The following is a 12,023-nucleotide window of genomic DNA, read 5'->3' on the forward strand; positions in this document are numbered from 1 at the left end:
GAGAATCATCATTATAGCATGCTTAGTAGAGAAGCCATAATATGATGATTATGATGGTTGGTGAGTCCCATTCTTCGAAAACGTTTCTACCTGTGGAGTTTAGCTAAGATGCTCTTGGAGATAGCATAGTTGGATTGTGCTCGAAAAAATATTTCGAACGGTATATTGAAGTTTGCAATTGATCTCTTGGATCACAACTTATCACCAGTCAAATATTAGGTTGCCCAAAGTCAAAGGTGCAGAGCTAAATGGTTGGAGGACCCTTGGAGCATGGTTAGTTTGGTGTTATGCCAAAACGTAGCAGAGCAAGTTGGCAGAATATTTAAGTAGAGTCGCCAAAGGAAAGTCAGATAGATTTGGGCAGAAAAAACATTTGCAGATAGCTTTTTATTTTCCAAGAAGAAGGTCCCACTTGATATCTAAACCCGTGTACTCTCCCTTGGGAGTTTTAAAGGGCACACAAAGTTGAAGGTCGAGATGGAAACGATGAGAAACATGACAGACAGTGGTGCAAGTGAAAAGAGCATTGATTGGTGGATTTTGTAGAGTGGGGAGGTCCTACTTCGCAGTTGAGCATGGTGGGTTTGCCTCGGTTAGTTCAAAGAGCACATAAAGATGAAGGATCAAGACACTTTTATCTCCTCATTGTAGGCACATGGCAATAAAAAATTGGATGGTGATGACATCAACATGACTACAATATATAAGACATGTGGTAGGAAGATTCAACATTTTTTCTTGGCCTAATGGGCCAAATCCAGGTGACACGTTTCACCACTCTAGAGGTTCCATGTGGCAATGATGATGATAGCATGATGTCATCCCACAAGTATGACCTTGGAATGTTTGATATGTGCATAAAGAAGAGTGGTTGCTGACAAGGAATCAGGATCACGTGTAGTATAACACATCCCTTCAATTTGTTGATTAGTTGATGGAAGCGCTGGGTGGACCCATGGGGTAGATCATCCTTGGAGCATGATCCCGAAAGTTTTTTAAAGGGGTGAATAAAAGGATCAACTTGCCGACGAGGTCCTGAGCGAGTCTAGCAAATTTGGGGGCTAGTGGGAGTGAAGGAAAGTCGATGCATTAGATAACTCATCCGAGAAGGCTCATCCCAAAGGAAAATAAGGACGTGAAATAACGAAGTGCCAGGATAAAGGCATCAAGGGATAAAATAAAGGCCAGGACATGGTCCCGTGTGCGGTTGGTGACTAAGAGCATGGAGGAAAATAAATGCACACAAGAGGAAAAGTCGGGGGGCTTAGGTAAATACCAACACGTGGTTATTTGCAACTATGTGACCAAGGGCATAGAGGTTTAATGCGTAGCATTTAAGTCCTTGGGGGTTATAGCTCAAGGAAGCATGAAAGAGCTTATTTCACAACATTCTTATGAGTTAAGTGACCAAGAGCTTATGGGCTATTTTGAATGAAAAATGTTGTGGCCCTTGGGCTGTAGGAAAAATCATTGAGGGCGTATGTTTAATGGTTAGAATGAGTCGGTAGATCTTTGTCACCGTGTGCTAGAATTCGTAGTCCCTCCATATTTTGTGGATATGTGGAAAATGGCCATTTTCCATAACATGTTTATGTAGGCATGGATGAGTCGGCAACTACTTAAGAGCTTAGCACCTCTGAGCATGAAAATGAGTCAAAAGCTACAATTAATAATTGAAGTTAAAGGAAACTACCAAGAAGCTTTGGATTAAGGAAGCAAGTGCCAATATTTGCAAGATTTATTAATGAGCCTGGTTCAAGCATAATTCACGATACCTAACTATCGCTCATGCTAGGAAGAATTGAAATTGGAATGGAGGGTTTATGCTTAGTATCGATGTGCCATCCTTGATCATAATATATGCACAACAGAATAAATTTCAGTCATGGGATGCCATAACAAGGAATTTATAAACTTTGATGGCGTGTTGTTGTATTCTCCTATTGTCCTATGTGCCTCAAAGAGAAATGAAGGAGAGCCATGTTGTGTGTATAAGATGAAATTAATGAGATATATCTTTCATTTTGCAATTTGACTGAGATTAAATTCACAATATGGAGAAACACACATGTCCCCATTCTCATGTTTGATGTAGCTGCAGTGACCAGGAATATTGATGCAACAATAGGATGGAGAGAAATACTAGAGTACACTCTCAGGTAATGTTAACAACATAATGGTCGCTGAAAAAGCTAATATTGTTCTTTATGGAGAAGAGGAAAAAAACCAAGGATTGTGATTGTACAATTGAGGGAATAACAACACATTTGAGAGAGATGAGTGGATAATATGAGTGTGTGAGGTTGTTGTAGAGAGAGGTCGTGTGTGCCTATGTAGTGGAAGAATGTGGAGAGATGAGGATATGCTACTGAATGTGTTTCTTGAATAGAGGGCCAAAAATGATAAAATTGTATGTTGCTATAAAATGAACAAAGTGAAAAAAAAAAGTAGAGTGTTACAAGGGCTGAGTATGGGATTATTCTACTAAGCTAGAGTGAAGGTTGTTGAGTAGAACAGAGGGCCAAAGATAGAGGATAATAGAGAGTTGAAATCAGGCCAACTGGGTGGCATAACAGTGAACATTTAGATCCTTATTGACTGTGGGTTGGAGCCTGCAAACCAAGGAGTTGGTGCTTCCATCTAAGTCGATATCTAAGTAGAGCTTGGGAGTTGGTGCCTCCTGCAAGTTGGTGCTTGCATAAATCCAAGGAGATGCAAGTTGGTGCTTGCAACAAATATTTTAAGTTGGTGCTTCTTGTAAGTTGATCAGGTTTCTGTAGAAGAAGGGAGTTAGTGCTTTCTGCTAGTGGGTGCTAGAAAACAATCAAAAGGATTTGGTGCAACCTCTGAGTGGTGGCTCAAAACAATTGATGTAATGAAGTAGGATATCATATTTACATCATAATACAAACAATATTTGGTATTTTTTCTCCCGAAAGGGTTTCCACGTTAAACCTTTGTGTCTCAAGTGTTTGTTTCTCATGGTGTATGTGTTTATGTGTTGATTTTATACTACTTCCACATGATATGTTGTTGATGATTATATGGATGTTTGCCAAGTTTGAATGTTGAATATAAATTGGCACAAAAGTTTGAATTAGCCTTAATACTTATTCACCCCCCAACAATATTAACAATGTTTCCAACAATTCACCTCCTACCAACACATTTTATGCTATATTGAGCCATTTTCTATATATGTTAATACTTATTAAAGGAACTATAACAAGCTATTGTAGCAGCTACAACCACCCTCCAAAACTTTGGCCCACACCCAATTTTAGAGCCTCCCTTGAGAGTTTCACTTGATGACTGTGCACACTTGGGTTCACTTCATGAGCCTGTGTGAGTCTTTGCATCCGCCTTGCTTATTCATGTGATCCAAGTTTTTGCATGTTTGTATCAAAGTCATGCTTGCGACCATGTTCTGGTCGTGCTTGAGGTCTTCACTTCGTGTGTAAATTTTGTGTTCACCCTAAAAGAATATGTTTCACTCACACACGTAGTCACACACTGTCGCATAAGCGTGGTCACGGTCAATCAACGTTCAATCACAAGTTTCATGCTTGTCACTCACACTGTGGGTCAGTCATGTCGAGCATGCATGTCTGGATGGTTTGGGTCGTGTCATTGTCAAGTCATGTTGGTGTGCATTTGCAAGATCACATGTGCATATTTCACTCATTCACACACTTAGTCATTTTGTTGAAGTTTCAATGACCGGACCCCCCTCTTCCATCCATACCATCACCCTGCCATCGACTCGATCAATTGTCACCCAGAAAAACACAGAAGCACCAAGAAAGTCATATCAAGTTGCACTTCCCGCAAGCGTATCAATCAACCTTCAAGTTGGTCGATCAGAGGGTTTGACCTGGCAGCCACCCCAGGACTCATTCCCCTCAAAATTTTCACAGAGGATGCAAACCTTGCCCACTTCTCTAGCTGGGAAAATTGCGTAGACAGGACAGACAGATACCTAGTGCGCATCCCTATCTCCCTTAGAAAATTGCACAGTTTTTCTAGCCAGCTCTCCCGACAGTTGATCGGCTGCTCATCCAGAAAATTGTGCAGTCTTGGCCACTTAAAAATATTTAATTGATAGACTCCAGGAAGTGTTGTACAAGTTTTTCCTTTCCACTACAGGAAGTGTTGTACAAGTTTTACTCAAAAAAATAGGGGTTGTTTCCAAGAAAAGTGGTCAAATAAATTAGATTACTAAGCATGCAAACAATTGAAAGAATTCAAGAAAATACAAGAACAATGAGGGGAAATTTAGGAAAGGGGAAAACAAACCATGAAGAAGAATTCTCCCCAATGGAGTCACCAATTTTTCTATAGTGATGTTTTCTCAATTGGACAAACAAGAAGCCCTCTCAGACTTTCCCTGAAATCTAGGGAAGATAGGGTAAGGGAAAGATTGTTCTAAGGCTTGATATTTTCAGTAAGGCAAGAAATATAATAGAGATTGACAAGATAACCAAAAGTTTATCTTATAAATCCTTGCATGCAGATCCATTAAAGTGTTCAGTGTAGCTGCGAAGCGCTTCTAGCTAACTCCAAACCCTAGTCTTGCACATAAAGCGGAAAATATCAAACCATTCACAAGATAACAATAAAATCAATCAAAACTATAAGAAGCAGAAAATTATGAATTGTTGAGTAAAGTGTCATATGCTAAACATCCAAGTAATCATTTCTTACAAACAAGAGGTGAGAAATGAACAACAGAATTGGAAGTAAGAACAATTGATCTATATTAATTGGATAAGTACGAGAATACAACCACTAGATAGTTGTAGCATGATCTCCTCCAGCTCTTAGCTCTAAAACATATCTCTCTCAAGGAAGATATTGAAATCGTAACATTATAATGAACTTTGATCCCTTTATTCGATGTCCAAACCTCTAATATATAAGAAAGTGGAGGCTAAAAAGGCTACCAATTATTCCTCTAGTTCACTTTGGGCAAAATCCATAGGGTGGAAGATGTTTTCTCTACTTTATTTCTTTCTCCTACTTTAGTATGATTTGTTAGGATTGACAACATCAATGGATGATCTTGAAGTGATATTTTCAAACCTTTTTAGAGTTTGGATGATTGAACAACAAAGTCAAGAAAGTCAATTAAAGATTTTTTCTCATGGTTATGTGAAGGTCAATTAACACGTTCCCCATGAAGACATAAAACGTTAATTGCTAGGGTAACGTAGGTTACTAATCTATGGAAAACATTAACATGTTATGATGTTGTCTTGCAAGGTGCGTTATAGCTTTAAAAGCCCTAAAACAAGAGTGTATTCTAGAAAAAAATATGATCTTTTCCTCTAAGATGATTATGAGGTAGTTTCTTGCATAACAAACATGAAACCCTCTTAGGTTTTCCCAGAAGCTAAGGTGGACTGATCAAGGGATATACTACAACATGGTTGGATGTATTGAACAATTCAAGTAATAAGTTGGAATTGGCAAAACAGAAGTGAGAGATAACATACTTATCCCTTCGCACAGATCAACTGGAGAAATCAATGTGGTTGAGAAAGGTCTTTAGCTAGCTCCAAGGTTGAAAGTTGCACACAAAGAGAACATACATGATCATCACAACATGTAAACTTTATCAATTCAAAACACTAGTAAGTAGAAATGTATCTTTAAATAGATCAACAAGAAACCATAATCCAAATCATTGCAACATAAGTATAAAAAACATAAACATTAGATAATGATATAGATGAAACAATAATAGATCTATGTATTCAATATATGAAGGAATATTACAACCACAAGCACTTGTAGCATGACCTCCTCCACCTCCTTGCTCTTTAATTTCTCTATCTCTCTTACTCTCTCAAGCAATATATTGTTAGCATAAAAATACACTAATTATGATCCTAGCCTCATCAACCTAGCCTCCAATATATAGGCAAGGGGAGGCTATGAATATTTCCAAATTTCTCCTTATTTAAATTTGGGCAAAATCTTTGGGGTGTATGTTGTTTCCTCATAGAAATGGAATTGTGGAATTTTTCCCACTTTTGTATGCTTTTATCGACTTTTAATAGCTTTAGTCCACTTTTAAGAGCTTTAATGCTTTGATCTTATTTTAAGAGCTTTATATGTTTAGGAAATAGTTTTATATGAGGATAACACAATCACATTCCACCATGTGAGATTTTACTTATGAACAAAAGTGTCAAAGTGGGTTAACCCGTGCTTTTTTCCTTGTGACTGAGTGATAATTTGGTAACACAACTTAAATTAAGAGACAAAATGTTATAGACTAGGATAACATTGCCCTCATGGTTCATAGCTTGAAATATAGTCTTAAATAGGCTATAAATAGGGGGTGTAAAGGGCTGTATTTCAACCCAAAACATATTAATATCCTCTGAGATGATGAGGAGGGATGTTCATGGATAACAGATGCCCAAAAAATGTGAGGTCAAAGAAGAAGGAAATGGCCAAAGTACTTTATAAAAAAATGAAGGAGAGAGAATTTGAGAGCATCAGAATGAAAGGAGGTCGGAAAAAACAAACATATGTCAGATATAAATCATGTCCCAATTTGGGCATTCCCATGCTGAGTAACTAGAGAAATACATTATGGATCCATGTAGAATGTGAGAGCTCATGTCTACTAGTAAGTACAATGTGGAAATATGTCATAGTGTATTCAGACTAATATAAGTTGTCTCCATAAACAAAATTGGTATCTTGGGATAAGAAATAAGGCTGAGTGATGTAAACCTTATCCCAAGGTCTTTGTCACATCATGGAATGACATAATTATACACATGTAAATAATTGAACTAATGTCGAACATGTGAGAACTCATCTACCTACTGGGCAATAACGAAAACTATTAACATACGTGAGGAAGACCATTGATAAGGTGGATGGTCTCCATGATGCTTAGTACAATATACCAAGTGTGAATAAAGGATTTGGTGTCAAATACTCATAGAATCATTCAAGTTTGGGCCAATAGTGAAAACCCCTATTCAGACACACAAAAACATACCATTGAGGACTACAAGCTCTGGGGTGTTGTTATGTTTCTCAATTTTCTTCCTAGATAAGTTATTAAAGTTGATAGGAAAGGATTTGTCGAAGGAGATCAATAAGGATTTCCTCATCCATCGACATGAAACTATAATAAGTGATTGATTTTGAAGCTATATGGAACAATAAGACAGACGAATTGAGGTTAAATGGACATACGATAAAGTGGTTGACAAGGTCAACATATAGTAGGCAATCCCTTAAACAATAGAAGGCATGACACCAAGGAGACTAGTTAGCTTAGACTCAAGGAAACCAAGAGGAGTAGGATACGAGGATGCATGGAAATGAGGGTCTCAAGGCAAAACACATAATATGGTAAGGTTCAAAGAGAAGCAGAGAAATCTTGACTATGTTGGATAAGTTTCATATTCAAGGCATGGATAGTAGATTGTTTCCATAAAACTTTCGATTGATATATATAGTAGCATTATTATTTCTTCAAAAAGTTTCCCAATCTGCTTAGGATTAACAAGTCTAGAAAGGGTAAACTCGACAATATCTTCACATTTAGAGACTTTAAAAAGAGATTAAATAAAACTCCAAGAGGCACCTTTCTAATGGATGATGACCGGTGTAACAAAGATTTAATAATATACTCGACATAATTACTTTTCCATAGCTACTCCATTGAGTCCAGATAAAGTGATAAACTTATGCTCAATATATGTTCTTCTCATTTTTTATGAGCACGGTGGTAACAAAGTAAACTCTCTTCATAAAATTTGAAATGAGTCAGATGGAGAAAACTTGAGGTATCTTTTTCAATTTAGGGAGTGAGAAAAATATAGAAAAAGAATGGGCCAAATCTTCTTCATAGGAGTTTTACGATCCTATAAAAGGTAACTCGGATATTTTTTAGTTTCACGAGTAAGAAAAGTCCCTAAAAAGAAAGATCACTTTTGGGTTTGTAACAATCAATTTTTCCAAAAATCACTTATGACTACAATAGAACATTAAAACATTTAAAAAAATAGTCATTGGGATTAATTATTAAAAAAAAAGGAAAAAATGCTTAAGCATGAGAAAACCTAGGGTTTAGGCATAGCTCCAATGTCTATAAATATGAGTTGAACTCCTCATTTGCACCAATTCAGTTGGTGAGAGTTATTTGGAGAGAAAAAATAAGAAGATATTCAGAAGCTAATTTCCCACAATCTAGGTCACTGTTTAGACTCCCGTGAGTTCCAAGTAAGAGTACAAACCATGTACTTTCATTTAAGTTCATTTTTCAATGGTAATTGTTTATTTTTAGGCAAGCCCTAGCTCAATAAGTCAGGTAACATGGTCACTTTTTAATCTCGATCACTTCCCACAAGGGAAGAGTGTGTTAACCTGCTCTGATAAGGTGTAAAAGGCCATGTTAACATGATTAAGAGAGAAGAAAGTTTGATTTCTTGTTTCTAAAGCTCTAAAAATAGGACAAAAACTTATTTAAGGGTTGATTTGTGTAGGATAACTCTGTCATAATGAGTTTTTGGAGAGAAAGAGTGCACGATTGAGAGGAATTTGAAAATGCTAAATGATCTAGAATGCATTGTAGCATTGAGAAGATGTGGCTTGCTAAAGTGTGCTCAACTTGATCTAGTAAAGGCCCAAGAAGAGCTCTTGGCTAGGATCATCCAAATGTGGGACAAACACCAAGGTGTGTTCGGAGTAGGGAACCATGAGCTAAGAATCATGAAAGATGACATTGAATTCCTCATTGTTTTATCATGCAAAGGTGCACGATAAAACCTGATAAGCTGAAGGGTTGATCCCCATACCACAGGTGATTTTAGCTAATTAGCTTTTGCACACCAAGTACATCAAAGATGATCAGAAAAATCCTAATCGAAAGGCTAAGGGAAATACCATTCAGGTCAATCATATGGATGAGTGTTCGATTAGTAGGAGTTAAAACCCAACATGTAGTGACTTAGGACCAAATGTTTTTACAGTTTGATTGCATATAACCATAGGTATTTGGTTGGTGTGAGAGTCTTATCATATGGGTAAAAGTAGAGTTGACAGCAGTGAAGACTCGGGCCCAAAGAGAATTTGGGTATGGTACACTAATTGTCTCCTTCTTTCTAGAGAGAGTTTCCATAATGAGGCCATAGGTGAGTCTAGCAGTAGAAGGTCTCGGGGATTCAAGAATGGGAAGACGGTGTTCCTTGATGCCTTGAACAGGAGGTGGACCAATTACATGATATTTCAATGTAGATTTCTTTGATTGGTTGTAGACCCAGATCCCTATAATTAATGACTTTTTGTATGCCGAGATGAATTATACAAGGGATCCAATGTTAGTTTTTCCACTAGGTACTTGGTGGGGCCTAGTAGGTAAGAGGATAAATCAGTGATAAATTATTTTTAGGTTTTGAATTTTAGGAATTTTTTTTGTGCTAATTTAACAAAATGACATGATTTCTAGCATGACACTGATGTAGCACCAGTTCGTCCTATGGGTATGCCCCACCATTCAATATGGGGTGAGCATCTACGTAGGGCTAGAGTAGTAGTTGGGGCTGCGAGAGATAGATCGGTATATCCCTCATGGGAAGAGGTGGAACACCCTTTGTGAGACCCTCAAGGTACCTATATACCACTCATAATATTTGATACCAGTGTGTTTTCTTTTAGAAAATTTCCAACCAATAGATTTCGATCCATAGGAATTTCCTTGATCTTGAGCTATCACCTCCCCAAGTTAGTGCAATTAAAATTATCCATTTCTAATCTATACATGTTCACGATTTCCTCGCAACAATATTTCCATTTACAAAAGATCCCACTTAAACTAATACTAGGTCAAAAACTATTTTCCCTAACATCTTCGATCTAAGGTGGTTGGGATTTGGGACTAAATAAAAGGAATAGGATGAGTGGAATACACTTAACAAACTAATTATATAAGAATGTGCATAAATTAAATAAACATAGTTGTAGCAATCAACAACATAAAATAATAAAACCATTAAACAACAATTTCTTGGCAAAACCCTTTTAGGAGGAAACCCCCCTCTCTAAAGTGCACTCCATGTCAGATTCATCAACAAAATGGTCGCAATACATTACAATATTTATGCTATCAAAAAGGTTATTCAATAGTAACATAAGGATTCTAAAGATATTTCAGCAACATGAAAATAAGTTGAAAGTCCCACTTTGGTTTACTCCAACCCTATCCCTTAATAAATAGGCATGAAAAATAATAAAATATTTATGGTTTTCCAATTCTATAAGATGGAAACCACCAACGTTTAATTAAACTATTTTACACCTAATCCATTAAGGGTTATGGTGTGGAATATGAAGATTCATTAGAGTCCAAGATACCACTTGGAATATGATAAACAAGGGTCAGAAATAATGAATTTATATGTATATCTTTGTGAATAATATGCATCTCAGGATTTATCTTATCTACTGTATATCATTTGTGAGTGTTTGACATAGCCAACTTGATGAGCCTCATAAATGGGTAATTATATGGGCTCACTTTATCTCCTAACCTAGTCAAATCAACCATTCTCTTATCTTATTGTATGATTTTCTGATTATATTTATGCTTATAGAGTGAGTTGAGTTAGTTATTATGCCATGTGATCTAACATGTATTTAATGCAGATTATTGATGGATTTCGAGGTCAAAGTCAAGGATTTGATGGCCAAACTGCAGAAATAACTCGGTGGATAGAGGAGAGGACTTATAGGAGGGAATCCCCCTCATTTATTTCTCCTCATTTTGAATTCCCCTTCATTCAGCTCGGAGTACAAGCAGCTGAATCATGCACTAGAAGGCAGCCGAGCAAGGGGAAGATGATTGAGAGTTATCTCGAGGTTTGGGAGCCAAGCCTCCCTGATTATAAGGAAGCTGCTGGTAGCTTCAGATGTATAAGTAGAGAGGCCTAGGGCCTCACTAGGGTTGACTTTTTTTTTGCTTATGTAAACTCTGCTCAAATTTTGAGCTCACTATTTTTATGACAGTTTTATGTAATCTTGCTATTTTTTGATAATGAAGATGGAATCCTTTTTAAGATAGCATTGAGTTACCTCAGAGGGCTAAAGCTCTTAGGTTAGGGCCTAATCCAAGTAGCCAAACTCTTCTTCACTTGTATTTGTATGCTTTGTTTCAGTTGTAGATTAGTTTACTGTTAGATGTATTTCTTTTATGGTTAAGAATAGGTTGCATTTGATGATTTAGTAGTTTGCTTCCATTCGTGCTTGTTGTAGAAGGTTAAGCAGTGATGAGAAAAGATTCAAAAGGCTAGCAATAGTGCCTTGGCCTCTCTTCCTCCCTCTAGGATCATGATTTGAGGCAAAGACTCCCTTGCTGCCCCAAAAACATAGATTTTTCTCATTAATAGGACTTCCAGTGTTTGTAGCTCTCTGGTGGGTTGATAGTCCAATTTTTCTTTGCTTCAAATCTTCTTCATCAATTTCACTTCCTGATTTACAATAGTCTTTTTGCATGCTTTCCTTTCTTACAACATTTCCTTCCATGCATCATAGTTTATGCCATTTTAATGTAAAACTTTGTTTTTCCTAGAATGCGCTCCTTTCAATAGTTGCTTGATTTTCTTGGTTTCTATGCAACATATCTCTTCCAGTAGTAGGCTAGCTTTCTAGCAATCACGCCCTCCATCTAATTCATGCCCTATAGGTCTCCCAAACCTCACCTCAATTCTGCCCTAGTTTCGTTCATTTTTCATAGAACTTCTTCCTCTTTCCTTGAGCAAACCCAATAATATTTCTCTCTCATGGTGATTCATGGTAGACCTTAGGTGCCCTAACACCTCATTCCAACCTTCATCCACCTTTTCCACCCACTCTCACACCCTCAAAATAGTGAAAATTGCTCTTGGCCTCCTCCTATAGGCCTCTTGTAGATACCATGTTTTCCTTGTGTAGTTTTCCTGTGTCCTCTGTAGTTTTTCCTGTAGGCTTTCTTTTGAAGGACGAGTGTGGGAAAATCC

Source organism: Pinus tabuliformis, chromosome 6, assembly GCF_031772625.1.
Source record: "Pinus tabuliformis cultivar Carrire ecotype Pingquan chromosome 6, CPIR1, whole genome shotgun sequence".
Taxonomy (NCBI): domain Eukaryota; kingdom Viridiplantae; phylum Streptophyta; class Pinopsida; order Pinales; family Pinaceae; genus Pinus; species Pinus tabuliformis.